At 32.6% G+C, this 24,616-nt stretch overlaps 1 long non-coding RNA gene across 1 annotated transcript; it reads left to right on the forward strand.

Moving 5' to 3' along the window:
- The first annotated feature begins 24,133 nt into the window (after positions 1 to 24,133).
- On the forward strand, positions 24,134 to 24,342 carry LOC135141551 (uncharacterized). The gene is made up of 2 exons (XR_010282397.1): positions 24,134 to 24,169; positions 24,222 to 24,342. It is a non-coding gene; the product is annotated as an uncharacterized LOC135141551 (long non-coding RNA).
- The last annotated feature ends 274 nt before the right edge of the window (positions 24,343 to 24,616 follow it).

Here is a 24,616-nt window from a genome sequence, read left to right on the forward strand (position 1 = left end):
TTAACATTAAATGGGCAAATATTTGGCCAATAGATCCATTACCGTAATTTGATTGCATTGAAAGCATCCACAACCACCGTTATTAGTGCGGCCAGAACATTACCGGTTAATTTTTAAGCGACTACCATGAAGCAAAATTTAATCCTCCCTTTCCAATACGTATTTTTAGCATGCAAATTTGCAGGAATGAGCTTCCATTCCGTCGAAATCACTCCAACAAATATACATTTCACGAAGACAAGATGCTCCATTTTGATAAATTTTTTCGTTTTATTTACTTATGAGAGCGTATTGATAGTCACGCTGTATTACTCTCCGAGAGACGAATTTTATCACTCTATTTCTGGCCTAATGACAAACGTATTTTTGTGTTTGTATTTTATAACCTTACAATTCGTGATGAATTTTAAACATCATCAAATCGCGACGACTTTTTCAAAAATAATTGATTTTGAAAAGATGGTAGAGAGTGTTAACTTTGAAAATTATAACGGTTGGGAAATTTCAAAAATCTGGATATACTGTTCTGTTATTAGAGGTGCCGTTGTGATTTGTATGTACATTCTAACTTGTTTTTTACTGGGTTTCTTAAACTGGATTCACTACCTCAGCGACGTTAGATTTATGCTCATATACTTTACTTCGCTAAGCGGAGAAACTCTAATTTTATATTATTTATTATTTTCTTTAAATATTATGCGTAAATTTAATTCAGTTGTTAAAGTACGCAAGAATGTGCCGATTCGACAAATGAAAAAAATTCTAGCGGCTTATTTTGAAATAAAAACCGATATTGAAAACATCTCTCAAGTAGCTGTGTTTTTCAAAATGATTTATCTAGCCCTTCAATTAGCTTTAGGTGTTCATAATTTTTTTATGCACACCCACGTACTAACCAACGCTTCAAGCATGTGTATTTCTTTTATAATCATCTGCTGGGTGTTGGAACTTGCAGCTGAAACTCTGCTCCTCTTGTGCCCATATATTCTTTATCATGAAAATGTAACTTAAAATTTTTGAAAAATAGATCTGTTTAATTCCAGTTTCAGGTATATGAATTGGTATCTCACTGTGAAGACAGTCAGATTCGAATCACTCATTCGTGTCACTATAAAGAGGTGACATAAATTATCAAAAATATCAAAACCGTTAATTTTATTTGTAGATAGAGCTTTTATTTTTGCAAACACAGTTGGCAAAAGTCAAATTTACAGCTAAAGGATTAGTCGAACTGGACTGGCCCTTAATCTACTTAGTAAGTAAAAATTGTTGTAATCTTGTGTTACTAACAACGTTGTAGATAATAGGCCAAGTAGCAACAAATTTAATTTACATAATTCAGTTTAATCAACCCCAATAATATAAATAAATTATCTTAAATTCTTACTAATTTGTATATTGTAGTATTTAAGTCCATTATAACGTCTTAAATAAACACGTGTATTCATTACCTAATTCCAAAATAAACAATCGAAGTATGACCGACCTAATTATTTACCTAAACTTCAATTCATAAGAAATTACCCCAGTCTTAATATTCCTGGCTTATCTTATAAGAAAAATGAAATCAGAACTGATTATCATTTGGCAGTATTTACTTTCAGCTTGCAGATACTCAGGCTTAACTTCTTACCTAGTTATAACCACTCCAACAAACAAGCTTGTCAAAAAAACAACATTTTCTGTTTGTTTCAATGCCATAGCACCATTTCTCTACGCTTCTACTTTAACAATAACGTTAAAGTGCTCCACACGTACTAATTTTCATTTAGTTTCTGCAATTATAACACGTGTGGTTTATTTCGCATATTTAGTGTTTTTATACCTAGTTTTAAACTCCACGCAAACTCGAGTGATAACAACTTTCAAAAATATCATTAAATTTGAAAACACCACCGCGAAATTTATTCACAAAAAAATAAACACCTCGAGAGTTTCTAAAATACTAAAATATGCCATTGGCGTCAGATGTTTAAGTATTGCATTTATGTACACCACTAGCATATCTTTAGTTGGTTTAACCAGCTGGGAAGTTATGTTTTGCCACTTGAGATTTTTATTCATCAGTTTACTTTTTCTGAGTGGTGAAAGTTTGATATTTTTTTATTTGTTGGCTTGTTGGAACATTTTGAAGGTGTTTAACTTCTTTATCAAAGAGGAGCGAAATGTCGAAATTAAACAAATCAAGGAGATCTTGCACCTGTACCACGGCGTGAAAACAGATATACAAAGGATTTCGTCCTTGTTTGTTTTTTTCAAATTAATTCATGTCGCGGTGGAACTAGCGACCACCCTGTATGGACTCTTTAGAGAAGTGGAGACACAAGAAGTCGATTTTTTAACCAAAATTCATGCGTTTTTAGTAACGGGGTATTGGTTTTTTGAATTGACAATGGAGACGCTCCTGGTTTTATGTCCTTATATGTTTTTAAGCGAACAGGTAATTGTTAGTTGATTTATTTGTGTTACTTAGTGGAGTTGTAGGTCTTAAAAACCGTTCATGCTTGTAATGATAAACAAGAATCTGACAATTTAGAGTACAAAGAGGTACGAAGTACATTGTTACAAGGAAATTTACTTACTTGTGATTTTCAGTTGGAGCTTTTTTATTTGCAAGCACAGCTAACAAATTTTAAGTTTACTTGTCACGGGCTTCTTGAACTCGATTGGCCGCTACTATACGTGGTGCGTACTAAAATTGTTACTATTATTATTATGATCACCGTTATTATTTTAGGTAGTGGCCCAAATTTTAACACATATGATATATTTGATTCAGTTTAACCAAATGTGGAAAAACAAATAAATCTAGCTATGCATTCACCAAAAAAAATTATACTCGTACACCTCAGTCAAAACACAAAATATCCATTGTCTGGAATTTCCAATTACACTTATTGCTTATTTGATTAATGATAAATATTATTTACTTTACTGAAATAACTGTCGATTCCCGTATCGATTTTCACAAGTTGCAGTTTCGTTCAAGTCACAGCTTAACTTTTACTCATGAAACGAAAATTATTTGTTCCTTTAAAATACATATTTTTAGCCTGTCGATGTACAGGTTTAAGCTCCTACTACATCGAAAACGAAGCGTTCAAGATCACAAAATTTTCAAAAATTTGTAACGCCGTTATAGTAGTGTTGGCTGCATTCTTCATTGTCAGCACAGATCAATGTGACACAGGTTCAACAGGGACAGAATTTTCATCTCAAAGAATTACACGTCTGGTCTATAGCATTTTTTTTATTGTTTTAGTTACTCAAATGAATCTCAAACAAACCACTGTAATAAAATTGTTTTACAAAATCATTAATTTTGCAAATCTGGTCAAAAGTTTAACAAACAGTGACAATGACATTTCCTCAGTTGTAAAAATTTTAAAATACTACTTCATTTTAAAATACGTAAGGGTAATATTCATGTTGTTATTTGCTACGTTTGTTTTCTACTCTATGCACTACGGTTGGATAATTTATTGTGCTTTGATATGTACCTTCTTACTTTCAACGAACGTGACCGGTGAAAGCCTGTTATTTTATTATTTAATGATAACGTCCAACGTTATGGAACATTTCAACCAAGTTTTTCGGAAAAAGAAAAATCTGACAATAAATCAAGTAAAAAAAGTGCTACAACAATATTCTGAACTAAAAACGGACCTTCAAAACATTTCACAATTAATAATTTTTTTCAAAATCGTTTACGTTTCTGTAGAAACTGCCGCAACATTTTACGGAATGGTCATGAGTTTGGAAAACCAGAAAGCAACCACTTTCATGAAATTATGTACAGTTGGAGCAGCTTCCTTCTGGGTGTTAGATCTCATACTTCAAATATTTCTTTTACTGTATCCGTACATCCTCTACTACGAAAAAGTAAAACGTTTCACATAACAAAATAGCAATAATTTATGACACTATTTTAGGGCTTGGAAACGGTCAATATTTGTGGAGACATTTACGACGATGACCAACAACACTATAAAAAGGTAGAACCTAAAAAGTCAAAAATCTCTACTTTGTTGTTGTTATTTCAGCCAGAACTTTTACGTTTGGAAGTGTTTATCACGAACAGGAAATTCTCGGCACATGGACTATTAGAACTTGAATGGTCGGTAGTTTACCTTGTAAGTATGATGTTACGATAGGGCTAGTTTGAATTTGTATAAAATTTTAGATAATTGCTTGGACGACAACTCATATAGTGTGTCTGGTACAGTTCGCCCAAATTAGAAATTAATTTAAGATTTAAAGTCTTGCCCTTGTGGTTTATTATTGTGTTACAATAGCCTCACTAGCTCAGTATAAATAAAACAGATTCGACGTACTATCAATCATAATCTCCTTATATTATTGCGGAAAAGGTATTGATCGAATCGCTAACAAACACTAAATACCACCGCCACAAATTACTCAACATAACTAAATAACGTATAACTGACGAATTGGAGCATCGTTGGTCACGTTTCTCATTTCTCACGATTTACATTTTTGAAGTTTCGCTTTTCCATTTCTCGCGTTTTTCATATCTCTCATTGGCCTGTTGTCACATATCTCATTTCTCAGTCATTTTTCACTTCCTATTTCTTCTCATTTCTCATCTCTCACCCCTTATTTCTTATTTTTAATTTATCATTTTTCATTTCGCATTTTCAATTTCCCATTTCCCGTTTCCCAACTCGCATTTTCCATTTTCCATTTCCTATTTACCATTCTCTATTTCCAATTTCCTATTTCCCATTTCCTATTTCCCATTTCCTATTTCACATTTCCTATTTCACATTTCATATTTACCCTTTCCTATTTCCCATTTCCTATTTCCAATTTCTCAAGTTTATCATTTCTCACATTTCCCATTTCTGACTGCTCATTTCTCACATTTTTTATTTTTCACTTATTCACATTTCCCACATTTCTCATTCCTCATTTATTTCATATTTCTCATTTCACATTTCGCATTTTCAATTTCGAATTTCTCATGTCCCATTTTTTATTTGGCATTTCTCACATTTCCCTTTTCTCAGATGTCCCATTTCTCATATTTTCCTTTTCCCACATTATCTATTACTCACATTTCCCATTTCTCATTTCAGATACCTTATTTCTCATCTCTCATCTCTGATTTACGATCTCTCATTTCATATTTCTAATTTGCCATTTCTCATTTCCCACTTTTCTTTTCCATTTCGCATTTTCGATTCCCTATTTACCATTTCTTCTTTCCCATTTATTATTTCCTATTCCCCATTTCTCAAGTTTCTCATTTCTCACATTTTCCCATCTGACTGCTCATTTCTCAACGTCTCTCAATTTCCCCGTTTCTCATTTCTTATGTATCCCACATTCCCCATTTCTCACAATTTCCATATCGTACATTGGCGATTTCCCACATTTTCAATTTTTCACTTATTCTCACTTCCCACATTTCTCATTCTTCATTTATTTCATATTTCTCATTTCACATTTCGCATTTCCAATTTCCAATTTCTCATGTCCCATTTTTTATTTGGCATTTCTCATTTCTTCTCATTTTTCACGTTTAATATTTTTAATATTTCTCACGTTTCACATTTCTCATGGTTTTCAATTCTGACGTTTCTCATTTCTGATTTCTCACATTTCCCTTTTCTCAGATGTCCCATTTCTCATATTTTCCTTTTCCCACATTATCTATTACTCACATTTCCCATTTCTCATTTCAGATATCTTATTTCTCATCTCTCATCTCTCATTTACGATTTCTCATTTCATATTTCTAATTTGTCATTTCTCATTTCCCACTTTTCTTTTCCCATTTCGCATTTTAGATTTCCTATTTCCCACTTCCTATTTACCATTTCTTCTTTCCCATTTACTAATTCCTATTCCCCATTTCTCAAGTTTCTCATTTCTCACATTTTCCCATTCTGACTGCTCATTTCTCACGTTTCTCGAATTCTCCGTTTCTCATTTCTCACGTATCTCACATTTCCCATTTCTCACAATTTCCATATCTCACACTGGCGATTTCCCACATTTTTAATTTTTCACTTATTCTCACTTCCCACATTTCTCATTCTTCATTTATTTCATATTTCTCATTTCACATTTCGCATTTCCAATTTCGAATTTCTCATGTCCCATTTTTTATTTGGCATTTCTCATTTCTTCTCATTTTTCACGTTTAATATTTCTAATATTTCTCACGTTTCACATTTCTCATGGTTTTCAATTCTGACGTTTCTCATTTCTGATTTCTCACATTTTCCTTTTCTCAGATGTCCCATTTCTCATATTTTCCTTTTCCCACATTATCTATTACTCACATTTCCCATTTCTCATTTCAGATACCTTATTTCTCATCTCTTATCTCTGATTTACGATTTCTCATTTCATATTTCTAATTTGTCATTTCTCATTTCCCACTTTTTTTTTCCCATTTCGCATTTTCAATTTCCTATTTCCCACTTCCTATTTACCATTTCTGCTTTCCCATTTACTAATTCCTATTCCCCATTTCTCAAGTTTCTCATTTCTCACATTTTCCCATTCTGACTGCTCATTTCTCACGTTTCTCGAATTCCCCGTTTCTCATTTTTCACGTATCTCACATTTCCCATTTCTCACAATTTCCATATCTCACATTGGCGATTTCCCACATTTTTAATTTTTCACTTATTCTCACTTCCCACATTTCTCATTCCTCATTTATTTCATATTTCTCATTTCACATTTCGCATTTCCAATTTCGAATTTCTCATGTCCCATTTTTTATTTAGCATTTCTCATTTCTTCTCATTTTTCATATTTAATATTTCTAATATTTCTCACATTTCACATTTCTCATGGTTTTCAATTCTAACGTTTCTAATTTCTGATTTCTCACATTTCCCTTTTCTCAGATGTCCCATTTCTCATATTTTTCTTTTCCCACATTATCTATTACTCACATTCCCCATTTCTCATTTCAGATATCTCATTTCTCATCTCTCATCTCTCATTTACGATCTCTCAATTCATATTTCTAATTTGCCATTTCTCATTTCCCACTTTTCTTTTCCATTTCGCATTTTCGATTCCCTATTTCCCATTTCCTATTTACCATTTCTTCTTTCCCATTTACTATTTCCTATTCCCCATTTCTCAAGTTTCTCATTTCTCACATTTTCCCATCTGACTGCTCATTTCTCAACGTCTCTCAATTTCCCCGTTTCTCATTTCTTATGTATCCCACATTCCCCATTTCTCACAATTTCCATATCGTACATTGGCGATTTCCCACATTTTCAATTTTTCACTTATTCTCACTTCCCACATTTCTCATTCCTCATTTATTTCATATTTCTCATTTCACATTTCTCATTTCCAATTTCGAATTTCTCATGTCCAATTTTTTATTTGGCATTTCTCATTTCTTCTCATTTTTCACGTTTAATATTTCTAATATTTCTCACGTTTCACATTTCTCATGGTTATCAATTCTGACGTTTCTCATTTCTAATTTTTCACATTTCCCTTTTCTCAGATGTCCCATCTCTCATATTTTCCTTTTCCCACATTATCTATTACTCACATTTCCCATTTCTCATTTCAGATATCTTATTTCGCATCTCTCATCTCTCATTTACGATTTCTAATTTCATATTTCTAATTTGTCATTTCGCATTTACCACTTTTCTTTTCCCATTTAGTATTTTCGATTTCCTATTTCCCATTTCCTATTTACCATTTCTTCTTTCCCATTTCGTATTTCCTATTCCCCATTTCTCAAGTTTCTCATTTCTCACATTATCCAATTCTTATTGCTCGTTTCTCACGCTTCTCAATTTCCCCGTTTCTTATTTCCCATTTGTCACAATTTCCATATATCACATTGTCGATTTCCCACATTTCCAATTTTTCACTTATTCTCGCTTCCCACATTTCTCATTCCTTATTTATTTCATATTTCTCATTTCGCATTTCGCATTTCCCATTCCGGATTTCTCATGTCCCATTTTCTATTTCGCATTCCTTATTTCTTTTCATTTTTCACGTTTAATATGTCTAACATTTCTCACAGCTCACGTTTCTCAATTCTGACGTTTCCCATTTCTGACTTCTCACATTTCCCTTTTCCCATTTCTCATCTCTAATCTCTCATTGATAATTTCTCATTTCATATTTCTAATTTGTCATTTCTCATTTCCCACTTCCCTTCCCATTTTGCATTTCCCATTTTCCATTTTCTATTTCCCATTTGCCTTTCCTCATTCCTGTTACCCATTTCGCATTTCGCATTTCTCATGGATCATATCAATCATATCCCATTGCCCATTTGGCATATTTCATTTGTTGTCTCTTTTCACTTCTAACATTTCTCGTTTTTCACATTTATCATTTCTAATGTCTCCCATTTCTCACGTATCTCACTTGTGACGTTGCTCATTTCTCATATTCTCACTTCTCCTTTTCTCATTTTCCATATTTTCCATGTCTCACATTGTCTATTTCCCACAATTAACACTTTTCTGATTTCTCATTTCTTACTCATGTTATTTTTCTCATTCCTCATCCGCCATTTTCCATTTCCCATTTTCTATTTCCCATTTCCCGTTTTCTATTTCCGATTTTCCATTTTTCATTTCCTATTTCCTATTTTCTGATTCCCATTTTCTATTTCCAATTTCCTGTTTCACATTTCCTATTTCACATTTCCTATTTCACATTTCCTATTTCACATTTCCTATTTAACATTTCCTATTTACCGTTTCCTATTTCCCATTTCGTATTTACCATTTCTTATTTCCCATTTCCTATTTCCAATTGCTCAAGGTTCTCAATTCTCACATTTCTCATTTCTGACTGCTCATTTCTCACGTTTCTCAATTTCCCCGTTTCTTATTTCTTATGTAAATTACATTTTTAATTTTTCACTTATTCTCTCTTCCCACATTTCTCATTTCCCATTTTCCTATTTCCTGTTTCCCATTTCCGATTTCCTATTTCCCATTTCTCTTCCCCAATTCCTATTACCCATTTCGCATTTCGCATTTTTCGTGGCTCATATCGGTAGTATCCCATTTCCCATTTGGCATATTTCATTTGTGCTCTTTTCTCACTTCTTTTCCCAGTTCCAATTTCGCATTTCCTATTTACCCTTTACTATTTCCTATTTCCTATTTTCCATTTCTCAAGTTTCTAATTTATCACATTTCTTATTTCTGGCTGCTCATTTCTCACGTTTCTCTACTTGCCCGTTTCTCATTTCTCACCTATCTCACATTTCCCATTTTTTACAATTTCCATATCTGACATTGTCTTATTCTCACATCGCGTATTTCTCATTCCTCATTTATTTCACACTTCTCATTTCGCATTTCATATTTCGGATTTCTCATGTCTCATTTTTTGTTTCGCATTTCCCATTTCTTTTCAATTTTTATTTAATATTTCTAACATTTTCGTAGGCATAGGTCACGTTTCTCACTTCTCATGGATTCCATTTTTGACGTTTCCCATTTCTGATTTCTCACATTCCTCTTTTATCAGATGTCCCATTTCTCATATCTATTACTCATATTTCCCATTTCTCACTTTCCCAATATCTCACACTCTCGTATTCTCATATTTCTTCTCATTTCAGATCTCTCATCTCTCATTTACGATTTCTCATTTCATATTTCTAATTTGTCATTTCTCATTTCTCTTTTCCCATTTCGCATTTCCTGTTTCCTATTTTCCATTTCTCATTTCCCTTTCCTATTTATTATTACCCATTTCGCTTTCCGCATTTCTCATGACTCATATCAGTCATATCCCATTTGGCATTTTTCATTTGTTCTCTTTTCTCATTTCTGACATCTCTCCATTTTCACATTTCTCAATTCTCTCATTGCTCACGGATCTCACTTCTGGCGTTGCTCATTTCTCATGTTTCTCGTTTCTCACATTTTCCATGTCTCACACTGCCGATATCCCCCATTTTACATTTCGTACATTTCTCGTTTCTCATTCATGTCATTTTTCTCATTTCTCACGGTTTTCATATTTTTCGTTTCGCATTTCGCATTTCTCGTTTCTCATTTCTTATTTCTTAGTACTGGTGCAGTTCAAGATTAGACTCACATGTGAATATATGGGGTGTCCAACTGAAAACTCATCAAGCTGTCCTTGATTTTTTAGACATTGTGAACTATGCGTAAAACTAACCTAAAATTGAATTGATGTCAAATGCGGAAATGTCAATTATATACAACACTATGGACTAATAAAACACTTGCATTTTTCGCTACGTTTTCAATTCAAAATCGTTATTAACTACTATATTTATATTTGGGCTATGCAGAATCAAGTTCGAAGTATTTTTTTGGACAATCTCAAACCTGTCTTAATTTACTTGGATAATATTTTGCCTTGAAATTTCGAATTTGCTAAATATAAACCAAATGTAAGGACCACCCTGTACATGAAAAATATCATACGAAGAATCGCTGCAACGGTTCCAAAAGGTCGCCTTCACTTCGATTCCGTGCCAAAAACTTGGATTGGTCTCGGCAGCCCCAATTTTCTTTTTTCTTTGCTCCGCTTTGCAAGATTTATTATGCCCAAAGATAGAAAAAATACAATCAACTTATGTAATAATTAACCAATCCCTTCAACAACCAAACATCAATTTTGTTTATTACTTAAGTCAAACCACAAAATATCCATTATTCTGGATTGTCAATTAAACTTATTGCTTATTCATTTATGATTATTTTGTATCGATTTTAACAGTTTGGTTCAAGTGACAGTTCGAATTTCTACTCATGAAGCGAAAATTATTTGTTCCTTTGAAATACATATTTCTAGCCTGTCGATGTACAGGTTTAAGTTCTTACTACATCGAAAAGGATGCGTTTAAAATAACAAAATTTTCGAAAATTTGTAACGCCGTTGTAGTAGTATTGACAATGTTCTTCATTGCCAGCATGACAAAGTGTGTTACAAATTCTACAGCGACAGAATTTTCGTTTCAAAAAATTATACGAATCTCCTACTGCATTTTTATAATTGCTTTAATCATTGAAATGAATATCAAACAAACCAATATAGTGAAATTATTTTACAAAATCATTAAATTTACGAACCTGGTCAAAAATGTAACAAACAAAGACAACGACATTTCCTCAGTTGTAAAAATTTTAAAATACTACATTATTTTAAAATGTGTAAGCGTAACGCTCGTCGTGATCTTTTCTACATTTGTTTTTTACTTTATGCACTTCGGTTGGATCATTTATTGTTTCTCTGTGCGCATTTTCATACTTTCAATAAACGCCACAGGTGAAAGTCTGCTATTTTATTACCTAATGATAACGTCCAACGTCATGGATCATTTCAATCAGTTTTTTCGAAAAAAGAAAAGTCTCAAAATAAACCAGACTAAAACGGTGCTACAAAAATATTTTCAACTAAAATCGGAAATTCAGAACATTTCTCAAATAACGGTTTTCTTCAAAATCGTTTACATTTCTATTGAATCTGCTATAACTTTCTACGGGATGGTCATGTATTTAAAATACCAGGAAGCAACTACTTTTAAGAAATTATGCACACTTGGAGCAGGTTCCTGTTGGCTGTTAGATCTCACACTTCAAATATTTCTTTTGCTGTATCCGTACATCCTGTATTATGAAAAAGTAAAACGTTTCAATAAAAATATATAATAATTATTTCAGTATTGTAGGGCTTGGAAACTATAAATATTTGTGAAGACAATTATAACGATCATCGACAACACTACAAGAAGGTAAATTGTAAAAAATCAAAAATTTTTATTTTGTTGTTGTTATTTCAGCAAGAAATTTTACATTTGGAACTGATTACCACAAATAGAAAATTCTCGGCATATGGACTATTAGAACTTGAATGGCCGGTGATTTACCTTGTAAGTGTGATTTCACAATAGCACCGTTTGAAATAATTGTAAAATTTTTTTTAGATAATTGCTTGGACAACAACCCATGTAGTGTGCTTGATACAGTTTTCCGAATTTAGAATTTAATCTACAACACAAATAATCTACAGTCAATAAAAAAAAAGTTTTATCAGTTATAATCTCCTTGCGGAAAAGCTATCGATCGAACACTAAATACCAACATCAAAAATTACTCACCATAACTAAATAACGCACAACTGACAAATCACCGCTGATGGAATAGTTAAATTTGCAGAGCTCCGTTAAAATTTAACCGATTTAACATTAACAGCTTCAATAAGTCACTATTAAGAGCACATTTAATGAATTTCCGGCTTTAATTTATACGATAACCGGCTTTCCGCGTGCATTTTTAAGTCAGTCGTGGTTTCATGCCCTAATTGGGGTGTGGAATTTATGATTTTGCCCGTTTTTATTTATTAAGGTAGCATACAATGAGGTAAAATTGCCGAGGCGAAAACAAAGTTCAAAAATTAAAACTCAGCAAGAGGGAGCGAAAGTGCGCTACAACTTTCGGGGAATTATCAAATTTTAGGACATGTGAGGTAGTAAAAAGCGTGCGAATAGATTAAAAACCCGCCCTTAAAATTTATTAGCTTTGTGGTAGCTTGGTGATTAGTTTTAGTCAAAAGCTTTCGAACGTTGCCTTTAATCGCGATAAATCTAATTGATGTTGACAGTCGGTCTTTGGTGACGATGTTTGTTAATGCTACATTCATAGTTCTTGCATCGAAAGACACGTTGATTTTGAATCCATGAACGCTTAATTTGCTATTTTCTATCGGCAGAATTTCACAATTAGTGTGATAAATTGGATAAAATATGCATCACGGGTGCTGCGTTTGAAACACCATCTGATAAGATTATGCTTCATACATGTTATCAGTCTGAAAACCACGCGTTCGCAAGAAAGCTCCGCTACCCTTTAAACCCGTTTAAAAGCTCCAAAAAAGTTATAAAAATTGAAAATTGATACTATCACCTCTTTTACGTCGCTTAGCCTATTTTCGATTAAATTTCCCCTTTGAGGGTCCTCGTTAATGCAAATGGAGTCACGATCTATTAAGTTGTGAGCTTTTTCTCTGTTTTGACAGAAAGAATTAAGCCGAGCCCAACAGACTGGCAAGTTTGCCGCAGCATCGGCAACGCGTGGGAGACAGTTCCATAATATTTTGCGTACAGAGAATATAGGACGAGATGAGATCGATAAACCACTACCACTATTCCGGCAATAAATTCGGTTTTTCTTTGTTTAGAGCTGTTTTCCGATGAAACATTCGATCATAGAGGGGCTTAATTGCCTTTCTGCGTCTCACGCAGGGGGATAAACAGCAACAGATAGGATATTAAAGCCATAAAAGCCGATTGATTTTCAAAACTCTTTTAATTGTTGCGAAAACCGGATTAGTGCAGTTTCGTGCCATTAATAACGAGCTTTCAGAGAAAATACTCTTCTCTTGTGTTGGAACAACAAAGGTATTAAAATGTGGACGTTTGGCTATTATTTTAGTTCGAGTAAACATGTGGTTGTTTGTCTTTGTCTGGCTGTCGGTGCTCTCGCTCTTTGGTTCTAATCTCTCGTGCTAGACAGCTGAAAATCCGGTTACATAAATTGACAGTTTCTGTTGAGTTACTTCTTTGGTTTTAGACGCAATATGGAGTCTTTCTTGAACTAGAGTGTTGTAATTTTCCGAGCTTTCCCTCAAAGGATTTTTCCGTTACACCTTTTTGCTTTTAATTTTGTTATTTCCTTTTAGCCCTAACAAATGCAGGATTTCTGCTTATGATTTAAAAAGTTACTTTTATTCTTTTTATTTTGTCATTGTATACAATTTTATAGAAGAACTATATTAAAGAACGTAGGTATGCTAAAAACAGCTAATTTCTATTTATATAGCTCTATTTTCAATTCTTTTTGGAATATTTTTTGGATTTTTAAATTTTTTTTTGAAATTTTTCGATTTAATAGTTTTTTAGGTTTACAATTTTTAAAGTTTCAATTTGAAATTCTTCCGTTTCTCAATTTTTCAACTTATGAATTTTACAATTTTTCGACTACATATTTCATTTCTCGATGTTTTAATTTTTCTACTTTTTAACTTCAAGATTATTCAATTTTTCGATTTTCCATTTTTCCAATTTTTCGATTTTCACATATATCTCTTCAAGTACTCTTCTTCTATTTTTTAATTTTCCAGTGTTTAAATTTTCCTATATTTCAGTGTTTCGTATTTTCAATTTTTCTATTACCCGTTTTTTAATTTTTTAATTTTTTCATAGTTCAGTGTTACAACATTTTTTAACTTTTATTATTTCAATTTCTAATTTTCAGTTTTTTGATTTGCAAATTTTAAAATTTGTTTTAAAATTTTGCAGCTTTTCGATTTTCAGTTTCTCATTTTTAAAATTTTCTGTGTTTTATGTTTCGGTTTTGCAATTTCACGGTTTTTTTCAATTTTCAGATTTTTCAATTTCTAGATATTTTTTCGTTTTTCCAAATTTTAGATTGTTCAATCATTATATCATATCCAATTTTTCAATGTCTCTTTATTTTTCAATTCTCCAGTTGCTAGATTTTTTAATTTCTCCATTTTTAATTTTTTATTGTTTCAATCTTACAGGTTTTTTCTAATTTTTCGATTTTTCAATTTCTAGACATTTTTCGTTTTCAATTTTTCAACCTTTTTTGAATATTTCGATGATTTGATCTTTCAGTTTTCCAATTTTTCTGCTTTTCAGTTGTTACCTAATTTTTAATTTTTAAATATTTTGCCTTTAGATTTTACAATTTTGTACTTTTGAATTTTGAAATTTTCCGATTTTTTCAATATCTCAGTTCTCGTTTTTAAAATTTTCGATTTTTCAATTTCTAAATATTTTTATTCTCCGTTTTCCCAATTTTCCGGTATTTCAATTTCTGATTTTTTGCTTACCCGATTTTCAATTTCTCTGTTTTTTTCTATTTTTAAGTTTTTAAATTTCCATTTTTTTTGATATTTTAATATGCATCTTTTTGTAAATATCCCAAATTTTGGAAATTTTAATTTCTCGATTTTTTGATGAAAATTGAAAAATTGAAGAAATAAAAATTGTAACATTTACAATTTTTATTTCTTCAATTTTTCAATTTTTCTACTTTTAGTTAATTAATTGTAATTTTTCAGTTTTTTGATCTTCGATTTTTCTTATTATTATTTCACAAGTTTTGCAATTTTCGGATTTTTTCAATTTTCGAATTTTTAAATTTTCAGTTTTTTCTTACTCAATGTTACGATTTTCAATTTGTAGATATTTTTATTTTATGTTTTTCCAAATTTTCGATATTTCAATTATTCAGCATACAGTTGTCCCTTTTTTCAATTTCTCTTTATTTTTCAGTTCTCCACTTTTTAGATTTTTTAATTTCTCCATTTTTATTTTTTTTTTTTATTTTTTATTGCTTCAATGCTAGGTTTTTTCAAATTTTTCACTTTCTAGACATTTTTCTCTTTCAATTTATCAACTTTTTTCGATATTTCTGTTTTTTAATTGTTACTTAATTCTTAATTTTAGATTTTCCAATTTTTTACTATTGAAATTTAAAATTTTCCGGTTTTTCAATATATGTATCAATTCTCAAATCTTCAATTTTTTCATATTTTAATCTTCCGATTTTTCGATTTTACGACTTCTTGTTTTTCAAATTTTAGATTTTTCAATTTCTAAATATTTTTATTTTTCGTTTCTCCAATTTTCCGATATTTCAATTTCTGATTTTTTGATGATTCAGTATTACAATTTTTATTTCTTAAATTTTTAAATTTTGGTACTTTTAATTGATTAATTTTAATTTTTCAGTTTTTTGATCTTGGATTTTTATGGAATTTCACAATTTTGCAATTTTCGGATATTTTGAAATCCCAACTTCTAATTTTTCAGTTTTTTGAGTTTCGAATTTTAAAAGTTTTGTTTTAAAATTCTGAAGTTTTTCGATTTTCAATATCTCATTTTTTGAATTTTCAGTGTTTTATATGTATCAGTGTTACGATTATTCAATTTTGCAATTTCCCGGTTTTTTCCAATTTTCAAATTTTCAATATCTAGATATTTTTACTTTTCGTTTTTACAAATTTTCGATTTTTCGATTATTGAGTGTACAGTTATCCGATTTTTCAATTTCTCTTTATTTTCATTCCTCCAGTCTACATTTTTTAATTTCTCCATTTTTAATTTTTTATTTTTTTGTTTCAATACAGCTTCTCTTTTTTTTCAATTTTTTGACTTTTCAATTTTTATACATTTTTCTTTTCAATTTTCCAACTTTTTTCGATATTTCAATGATTCCATATTTCAGTTTTCCAATTTTTCTGCTTTTCAACTTCTTGATTTTTAATTTTAATTTCATTTTTTTGATGTTTCACTGTTACAATTTTCCATTTTTTCTAAGTTTTCGATTTTTCAATTGTTAGTTATTTCTTAATTTTGAAATATTTTGCCTTTAGATTTTACATTTTTTAATTTTAGAATTTTGAAATCTAAATCCGTTTGTTCAATATCTCAGTTCTTAAATTTTCGATTTTTCAATTTCTAAATAGCTTTATTTTTCATTTTACCAATTTTCCGACATTTCAAATGATTTTTTTAATTTTCAAATTTTTCGATATTTTAATATCTTTTTTTTAGATATTCCAAATTTCGGATTAATAAATTTCTCGATTTTTTTTAATGATTCAGTGAATTACAACTTTTATTTCTTACAGTTTTCAATTTTTCTGCTTTCAGTTAATTAATTTTAGTTTTTTGATTTGCGATTTTTCTGGTTATTTCACAATTTTGCAATTTTCGGATTTTTCAATTTCCCAATTTTTACATTTTCAGTTTTTTCATTCTTTGCAATTTTCCGATTTTTCAATTTCTTTTTTCAATTTTGCTACTTTTCGATTGTGAAATTTTTCGATATTTCAATGTTTCATTTTTACAATGTTTCTAGTTGCGAATGTTCCAATATTTCTATTTTTCAATTTCTCAATTTTTAATTTTGCAATTTTTTAATGTTTCAGTTTTACAATGTTTCTTTTCTTAATTTCAACTTTTTAGTGAAGTATTAGTTTTTAATTCTAAATTTTCAATTTCTTGATATTCCATTTTTCAATTTTTTACTCCTATTTTATAAAATTGTATTCTTTTCGGGCGTTTTAATTTCTCAATTTTGAAATTTCCAATTTTTTCATATTTCAATATTGCATATCCTCGATTTTTCAATTTCTGGAAATAATTTTATTTCAATTTTATTTCTATTTTTCAATTGTTGATTTTTCGATTATCCAATTTTTCAAACAGTCTTTCTTTCAAATTTTCAAACTTGGATTTTTACGATATGTTATTGTTCCCTTTTTCAATTTCTCGATTTTTCAGTTTTCAATTTTTCAATTTTTCAAGTTTTTATTTCACAATTTTGAAATTTGCGAATTTTTCAATTTCTCTATTCCCAAATTTTCAATTTTACAAATTCTCGTTTTTCGAATTTTCGATTTTTCAATTTCTAAATATTTTTTGGTTTTCGTTTTTTCAATTTTCCGGTATTTCAATTTCTGATTTTTTAATTATCCGATTTTCAATTTCTCTGTTTTTTTCAATTTTTCAATTTTGAAATTTTTCGATATTTTAATATGTTTCTTTTAGATATTCCAAATTTCGGATTTTTTAATTTTTCGATTTTTTGATGATTCAATTTTTATTTCTTAAATTTTTCATTTTTTTTACTATCAGTTAATTAATTTTAATTTTTGAGTTTTTTGATTTTCGATTTTTCTCGTTATTATTACATAATTTTGCAATTTTCGGATTTTTCAGTTTCCCAATTTTTACATTTTCAGTTTTTTCATACCTCAGTGTTACGATTTTTCTAGATATTTGTATTTTCCGTTTTTCACTTATCCCATTTTTCAGTTTCTTTTTTCAATTGTCTTAAATTTGGAATTTTTGGATGTTTCAGTTTTACAATTTTTCTTTTCTAAATATCAGATTTGTCAGTTGTTAGTTTGTTCATTATAAATTTTCAATGTCTTGATATTCAATTTTTCAATTTTTTATTTTATGATTTTTGAAATTTTCAATATTTTCATATTTCAATGTTGCATATTCGCGATTTTTCAATTGTTAATTTTTTGATCATCCCATTTTTCAAATTATCTTTCTTTCAAATTTTCAAATTTGGATTTTTACGATATTTTATTGTTTCGTTTTTCCATTTTTCGATTTTTCAATTTTTAGTTTTTCATATTTCATAACCTACGAAAGTCTTGTAATAGGGTCCATCCAGCGAATGGCTACTTTCATGTTTCCTTGACGTTTCATAACATCTAGAGTATGAAAAAATAAGTTTTTGTCTGTCGCCTTGTATTATTCATTAAACAATTTTTCAAAATTTCGATTTTTCGATTATTCGGTTTTTCAATTTCGAGATCTTTCTTTTTTTTTCATTTGTTAATTTTTTAATATTACGATTTTTCAAGGTTACAATTTTGATTTTTTTTTGCAAATCGTTTTGTTGAAAAATTGGAAAATGAAAAATCGACAATTTGAAAACTGTACACTTAAAAAAGTGAAAAAGCGAAAAACCAAAAAGTGGAAAAAATAAAAGTTCGAAAAACTGTAGATCAAAAGATTGTAGAATCGAAAAATAGACTTTCAAGCAAAATTTACTTCAAAAAAATATAGGAGTACATTTTTTGAAGAAGTTTAGAAAACGGGGTATTAAACTAGATTTCAGTCACAATTTAGCAGTTTTTGGTCGAAACGATTATATTGAAATCCTATAATTAACTTAAAAGGATTCTATAGAATGTAGATGATAAAAACTAATCAACATTTCAAAATTTTAATTACGTAAATGGTAGCTTAAATGTACTTTTAAATTACACATTGCTGTGCATTTAGCAGAAGTTTCGAAAATTATCTAAATAATTAATTAATAACGGAAACGAGAAATTTACATTTTAGTATCCCACATGCAGTGACACTACGAAAAAAAAAGATCAATACGTTGTTGCGCATTCTAAAGCACCAATAAGCGCCCGAAAAACATTTTTTTATGAAATTTCTTCCAAATTTCTTGGCAAGCCTTCCCTTCTCCGACGAGCCGTCTCTGCTTGACTCTTATGAGATCGGCAATATCGCGTGTCACCCTAAAACTTTTTTTTCAGAATTCACCTGACTTTAATCTATACAAGTATAAATCAAAGGGTAGACAACCCCGAGGCGAATAAATCACCCCAGAAATTTTATATTGCATTTCATAATTCCGGTTCGCGCGATCGATACCCTTGCTCGATGACTCTCAAAACTCCAACTATTACGCGGCCGTATCGCAATAAACAATAGTCCGAAACTCTTGCAGAAAGCCTTTTCGAAGTTCGCAAATGCCGATTTGACTTCCAAATCAGTTTAAGTCGGCTCCGAGACAGCGAAAATATTGCTCCTCAATTTAATAAAGCTGGTATTATGGAAATTATTCATATAGCTGAGATTTTTTTGCATCGGGAGGTATGAACGAATGTTGGCGGATCGAAAAGACCGGAGATAAACTGATAACCATCGACGATTCCGGCACAAATGCGATTTCCCGGAGGCTTGATTAGGTGAGAACCACCTGTAAGCGCGGTAATTCGTTCGGGAAAATCGCCCGTTCTGTGCCGGGTTTACCTGGGAAATCGCTGCGATGGCTTATAGCGGAAACACGGACTCTTTGTGCTTTAATGTCACGGTTGTTAATACAGGTGGAATTATTACGATTGTTCGCGAAAATAACAAACACTGTGGGTCAAGTTTTATTGAATTGGGAAATTTATTGTTGTAAGGACGTGGAAAGTTTACTTTAATCTAACAAAGTTCACTCTTCCTGTGGTTGCAGATCAAATATTGATTCTTTTATTTATGGTACGGTGTCCTTAAACCGACAGAAATTAAATTAATGGCCCAACTATTTCCGTCAGTGAAAGCTTTTAACGTCAACGTAGCAGGATATCACTGGACACTCAAGTTCTTAAATTTTTCTCAAAACACTGATTTTGTATACCACATAAAATCTGATAGCTTGGTGTGTCATTTGAGCCAACAATGCTTGCTCCCTAAAGCTTTGAAATTTGAAATATTGTATTGTGTTTCGGAAAATATTTGTTTGTCAAGGGTTTCCTCGACTAAATGCTGAAATAAAATAAGTTCATATTGTTGAAATTCAAATACATATTTACACACAAACACAAAGTACGGGTTATAATAGCTGTTCAGGACTTTTTCAGTCACGCGAGTTTATTTCAGTGTAAAGTAGAACAAATACGGTCCTGGTCAGGGTTTGACGACGGCAAACGTTTTTACGAAAGATTTGCATAATATAGTTTTCAGGATTGACTTTCAAGCTATACAATTTTATTAATATACCAAAACATTTAACACAAAAGTAGACTTTCTAAATACATTCAGTTTTCAGGATTGACTTTCAAGCTATACAATTTTATTAATATACAAAAACATTTAAAACAAAAGTGGACTTTCTAAATACATTCTGCTGTCAACTTAATACTAATAACATTTTTTGGCCATTTTTTATTATTGTGTTTGAAAAACAGTAAAGAAATTTCTTTCGCTGAAAGTAAAAATATAGTATACACTCAGATGATGGTCCCAAAAATTGTCTTTAGAACACCAGATATTAAGGTCGTATGACTTGTATATTCTTGAATATTTGTAGATATTTTTTTCATCAAGTCACTTCTGGTTCAATTAAATTAATAGCATTTAAGTTACATATTCAATCACTATTTCCACCTCTGAAAGTCATTTAAATGTAAACGTAACAATATAAAAGTGGACGTCTGAAGATAGAGTACTTCACTCAGATGATGATCGAAACTTGTCTCTAATACAAGTACAAGTCCAATAAACCTAATATTAAAATTTTATTAATTATTTGGATCAAGTTGTTTACGTCTCATTATAATACTGTTACGAAAAAAACCCATACGCTACCCCAGTTCGACGCTCATCGTCGGCAGCCGGCGCTCGCTAGAGAAAGGCCTGGAAACGAGAGTCGCGATCAGCAATCGAGAAAGATCCCGATTGCCGCACATCTAGAACGAGTATGGGTTTAAATACCACCTTCGGGAACGATGACTATACAGCTAATTGAGTCAAGAGAAGTTAAGTAAGAAATAAATTATTGAGGTTAACCTACACCGATTTTATTCGCCGAACAAACGTAAAAATACAAATCGGTTACATCCTAGTGGTAGAAACTAAGGTAATAATTCTTGTCCAATGTTTTGATGACGTCATCATTTTACCGGAAAGGAAGAGTGACGAAATTTTGATTAAGCGTTTACCATCTCCACGATAACAACGTGATTAAAATTTCAGACTGACCACGATTAAGTTTCATAGGTTACCTGAAGATATTTCCCACAAAAGAACAGATAGACGAGAAACCTGAATTTTTCGAACATCAATTTGGTATACTATTGGAAATTTTATAGAATATTTTGTAATTAAGCTCGAATTAAATGCAGTACAGAATAGAACAAGGTTTGATGAACACCACGCTTTAACCAAGGATCTCCAGTTTAGATTACATTGGGCTTTTAGCTTTTAACGGCTGTAAAATTTTATTAACATTCAAAATTACCTGTATTTTTTTTACAAAAGAAAGATAAGAAACATTTCTACACTTTTCCTGTTGGTAACTAAACACGAATAATAATTTTTTTAATTAATTTCAACTTTGAACAACAGTACAAAACAATCGTTTCACTGCAATACGTAAATATAGTGAACCAAGAGTTATAAGGTTATATGGCCATCATAAAATCATCCCATTGTGTCGAAGTTAAGTTGTTTACAATAGAAAAGGTTTTAGGGTCGACCGGCTCTTCTGGTTTCGTTCAGGGGCGGCTTTCACTAATAATGAAAATCCACCACTCCACTATTTCTTTACTACCTGCAGCCCCTGAAGGTTCCGAAATAACCACTCGCTTTGAAAGCCGGCCCTGTTAAATATGAGCAAGAAATGTTTAGAAGATGATTTATTGCCAACCGGTAAGCTTAGTAAGAACCACACAAAGGGGGTATTTATTTGCGGTCAACTACTTTTATGATGGCCATATAACAGCACACGGACTACCTCCCATTCCAAAAGGGATGTAGTCGGTACTCAACCTTCCCCGAAGGACTGGGCGCTGGCTGCAAAGGTAGTCACGGAGGCAAGACTGGAGTGGGCAGTGGACAGCTTTTCCCCATACAAATCTCCAGGAGTTGACGGTATTTATCCCGCCCTCCTGCAGAGGGGAATGAGCAGACTACGCCCTATTTTGTTGCCAATGCTTCGGGCGTGTCTGGCTTTCAGCTACATACCGAATGCATGGCGAAAAGTAAAGGTTATCTTTATACCTAAGCCAGGACGACAAGATTACACCTTGGCTAAATCCTACAGACCAATTAGCTTAACATCATTCTTGCTGAAAACGCTAGAAAGACTAAGCGAAAAAGAGATTCGGGAGACTGCTTTGAGCAAGCAACCTCTACATCCGAACCAACATGCCTACATCCAAGGAAGATCCACCGATACGGCCTTACACACAGTTGTAAACCGTATAGAGTGGGCGATGGAGAACAAACTCTTCACCTTAGGAATGTTTTTGGATATTGAAGGAGCGTTTGATAAAACGACCTTCAAAAGCATAGAACTAGCCCTACGAAAGCACGACGTGGACCCCACCCTAAGTAGGTGGGTGGCCAGTATGCTGAGGAATAGGGAAGTAATGATTAATGTAGGTGGCACTGAGATCGAGGCTGTTGTAGACAGGGGATGTCCTCAGGGAGGAGTTCTCTCTCCTGTACTGTGGGATAATGTCGTTGACAGCCTGATACGACGCCTCAATGATCTTGGCTACCACACAATTGGATACGCGGACGATCTGGTCATTCTGCTAACAGGAAAAAACGCAGATACATTATGTGAGATAATGCAAGCTGCAGTAAAAATAGTCGAGGAATGGTGCAACAGACATACCCTCTCCGTTAACGGAGAAAAGACGAAACTAATCCTGTTCACCAGGAAAAGGAAAATTGGCACACTACAGATGCCAAAAATATTTAACACAACGCTTCAACTTTCGGACGAAGTCAAATACCTGGGAGTTGTATTGGACTGGCGACTGAATTGGAAGAAGCATGTAGATGATAAAGTAGAAAAGGCACGCTCGGCTCTTTGGCAATGTCGTAGGGTGGTGGGAAGGTCGTGGGGTTTAAATCCCAAGATCGCCCTCTGGATCTACACGGCAATAGTCAGACCGATGCTGTGCTATGGAGCTTTAGTTTGGTGGCCCAGAGCCAGACAAAAAACAACAGCCCTGCAACTTGAACACGTTCAGAGAATGGCGTGTCTCAGTGTTACAGGAGCAATGAGGACCACTCCCACAGCGGCTCTGGAGACTCTCCTTTGCTTAGCACCTCTTAACCTTTACATAGAGGAAGCGGCAATGACGACGTCTCTAAGACTTCACTCTCTGGGAGTATGGAACAAGCAAGGCCGCACAACGAAGCACACTCGGATCTTAACGGAGGCGTTCAACAGAATACCCTTGTTGAGGATGGGTTGTGACCGAATGGGCACAAAATTAATATATGAGAAGACATATAGAATATCAATGAATGATAATTCAGAAGGACGAGCCGACATAGATATCTATGTCGATGGTGCCAAAACAGATAGTGGTTCAGGAGCCGGCATCTACTCCGAACAACTGAACGCACAAATCAGTGTACCTCTCGGCACCCACACGTCTGTCTTACAAACAGAACTGATGGGAATAATGCTGGGAGCTAGAATCATTGCTGAACGTGAAATCGGCAACAAATCAATACGCATACTTACTGACAGCAAGTCTGCACTACTAGCCCTGGACAGCTGTATGGTTCGATCCGGGCTGGTTTGGGAGTGCAGACAAACGCTAAAGTATGTAACGCAAAGGAATAGTGTGGAACTTTGTTGGATCAAAGGACACAGTGGCAACGAAGGAAACGAGAGGGCAGATGAGATGGCGAAGCGAGCCGCGCGCATGCCCTTCTGGGGACCCGAACCGGCAATCACGCCTTCGGTCGCCCTCTCGAACGAACTCGTAAAGCAATATACCCATAGACGCCATGAGCCGATATGGGCGACGTTGAGCAGCTGTCGGCATAGTAGAGCTTGTATGGCGACACCAGACCGTAAGTTGACAAAATTTTATCTCTCACTTTCAAGGGACAAACTGCGTAAACTGGTAGGATTCCTTACGGGACATTACCAGTTTAACAAACATCTACATACGATAGGGGTAGTAACAGACCCAATCTGTCGTGGATGCAATGAAGAAGAGGAAACAGCTGAGCACATTCTTCGTGAGTGTCCAGCCCTAGCCTCCTACAGGGAATCCATACTAGGGGACATCTGGCCTAGTATGGCAAATATCAGGGAGTTTCCACCCTCTGCATTACTCAAGTACATTCAAGCAGTTGGATGGCTTGACGAGTAGAGGAGCGGGAAAACACCCTGATATGGACTTGGGGAAGGTACAATGGGCCCAAAGGCGAGGCCTAAGTGCCGGCTGGCTGCGGTCAGCCCCCATAAATTAAAAATCCAGAAATCCAGAAATCCAG

The sequence above is a fragment of the Zophobas morio genome, unplaced genomic scaffold, assembly GCF_036711695.1.
Source record: "Zophobas morio isolate AGI-343-1 ecotype UQ-CSIRO unplaced genomic scaffold, CSIRO_AGI_Zmor_V1 ptg000002l, whole genome shotgun sequence".
NCBI lineage: Eukaryota > Metazoa > Arthropoda > Insecta > Coleoptera > Tenebrionidae > Zophobas > Zophobas morio.